We start from the raw sequence: 3,008 nt of genomic DNA on the forward strand, positions 1-3,008 counted from the left end.
AGGGCCCCCGGGCGTGCAGCCAGAACGGGCCTATCCTCCGTCGGGTCCGCCCCTGAACTAAGCGCCCGAGTCCAAGCGAGGCGGGTTCTCGTGGCGCCTCCGTCACAGAGAGCGGCGCCGCCCCCGTCCCGCCCCAGCCTGTCCACGGGCCGGGTGCCCTGGCCCCTGCGCCCCCCCCTCCCCCCCCGGGGTCCCTTGTAACAGCGTCAGCTCGGCCCGCTCGCCATCCCTTCTTTGTGGATTCCTGGGCCTTTTTCTGCTGCCAGAGAAGGGCAATATATTTTCCGGGGACTGTTGTCCATTCTCCATTCTCGTTGCCTCTCTGAGGACTTGCCTTTTCCTTCCTAAACTCCCAGGACACGCCTCCTTCCACCTGCTGTCCTTTCTGCTACCAATGCTCTCCATTTTCCCTCCACTAAAATGCATAGAAGAAATGTCAGGAAGAGTCCAGGAGAGTGGATTTTTAAAAATTCTTGCTATCTCTCTGTTCTGCTCTTTTTACATTAAACAAAAAAACAGTATACTTTTATAAGAAGGAAAAAATAAAGTTGTTTTATTTGAAAAATAGTATTAAATTTAGAAAAATACCCAACCACCTGTCTCTTCTGCTAAGTCATTTTATAAATATAGACTCTACAGGCAGCTACTCTTTTAGAACTTGGAAAGGACAGGGCAGCTGATGGCTCTTCTGAGGAGCCCCTAGATACATGAGGCCCTTCCATGAGGTGAGCCAATAACTGTGTAGTGCAGAGAGCCTTGTTGGATTTTCAGAACTAAAACAACAAAATCTTTACAAATTGCTCCTTCAGAAAGGAAAAGCATATCTTTATTTTCAAATCTCATAATCATGTATTTAGAAAACCTTTAATGGGTCTACAATAAGCTTATTATAGAACTAAACTTAATTTAGCAGGGTTACAGTTATAGATACACAAATTTTCAACTATATTCCTGTATGCTAGTAATGAATAAATGAAAATGGAAATTATGTGTGTTTATAAAATTTATGATAGTTTCCAAAAACGTGAAATACTTGGAAATAAATTTAAGAAAACTGCACACTGAAAAAAGCAAACCCCTGCTGAAAGAAACTAAAGATCAAAATTAATGTAAAAAAAATAAAAAACAAACAAAAAAAAAACATGGTCCTGGATCATGAAATTGAATACTGTTAAGATATCAATTCTCTACAAATTGATCAAAATAGAAATTGCAGCAGGCATCTTTGACAAACTTGACAAACTTACCCCCAAATTTATATGAAAATGCAAAAGACCTAGAGTGGACAAAATAGTTTTAGAAAGAAAAAAAACCCCGCAAATCTGGAGAATTGCATTATCTGATTTCCAGACTTAAAATATAGTAATAAAGGCAGTATAATAATAGAGTACATAGACATTGAACTTAACAAAATGTAAAAAGTCTGCTCTTTGAAAGACATGGTTAAGAAAATGAAGTGGGAAGCTGTGAGAAAATATTTACAACACATGTAACTGACAAAAAGTCTGTGTCCAGAGATATATAAAGAACTCCTAAACTTTAAGATAAGAAGGCAAACAATGCAATAAAAATTATCAAAAGATTTGAACAAACATTTCACAAAAATATGTGTACAAATTGTCAATGAGCTCATGGAAAAATGTTCAATCTCATTAATCACCAAGGAACTGGGGGGGAAAACCCATAATGAAATATCAATGAAATATCCAATTGCTAAAATTAAAAAGTCTGACAATTCCAAGTACATTTGAGGACATGGAACAACTGTAATTCTCATTCATTGCTGGTGAGAAGTTCAACTACTTTGAAAAACTTTTTGGCAGTTTCTTGAAAAGTTACTTATACTTACCATATGTCCCAGAAATTTTACTCTTAGAAATTTTCCCAAACAGATTTCAAAATATGTTTCCTCAAAAAGAAATTGCCATGAAAAGAAATGTTCATAGCAATTTCATTCATGATAGCTCCCAAATGGATACAACCTAAATTTTCATTAACAAGTGAATGTATAAACACATTTTGATATAATCATACGTTACCCAATAAAGGGGAACAAACTACTGGTACAAGCAATAACAGATTAATCTAAAAATATACTCAGGGAAAGATATCAGACACAAAAATGTGCTTTTTGCATGATTCCACTTATATAAAGTTCTAAATGAGGCAAAACTAATTTATCTTGATATAAATTTAATGAAATCAGTGTTTGCTTGGCTTGAAGATTGGGATTTTTCTGACTGTAAAGGGACATAGAACTTTCTCAGCTGAAGGAAATTTTCTGTACCTTGATGGAGTAGTAAGTTCACTGGTGAATACATTTGTTGAAGTCATTTAATTGTATACTTAAAAATGTGTGTAAATTAGACCCCAATAAAGTTATTTAAAAATAAAATATCTAGCCCTAGCTAGTTTGGCTCCATGAATAGAGCGTCGGCCTGCAGACTGAAGGGTCCCAGGTTCAATTCCAGCCAAGGGCATATGCCTGGGTTGTGGGCTTGATCCCCAGGATGGGACATGCAGGAGGCAGCCAATCAATGATTCCCTCTCATCATTGTTGTTTCTATCTCTCCCTCTCCCTTCCTCTCTTAAATCAATAAAATAAATAAATAAATAAATAAATAAATAAATAAAATATCTAGGAATAAATCTAAATGCTGGCAAGACCTTTACACTAAAAATTTTGAGAAACATTAAAGAAGACCTAAATAAATGTAGAAATATACCATGCTCGTAGATTGAAAGAGGGAGAGGATGGAGGGAGAAACACCTGCCCTAATGATTCGGATGTAAGGTCTTAAAGGTCTAAACCAGGATGACAAATTCAGTTGTCACAGTGAAGAAAGATGAAGGCTAATTGACTGTGGAAAGGGTGAGAATCACACAAACGCTCTGAAATGTCAAGATAGAGTGACTAGACAAATTAATAAGGCACATATTAAGAGCACAGAATCTTACTTAAAGATGACTAAAATATCAACAGAAGACTTGGAAGTCAAATTGTCCCC

This window comes from Myotis lucifugus, unplaced genomic scaffold (assembly GCF_000147115.1).
Source record: "Myotis lucifugus unplaced genomic scaffold, Myoluc2.0 scaffold_2, whole genome shotgun sequence".
Classification (NCBI taxonomy): domain Eukaryota; kingdom Metazoa; phylum Chordata; class Mammalia; order Chiroptera; family Vespertilionidae; genus Myotis; species Myotis lucifugus.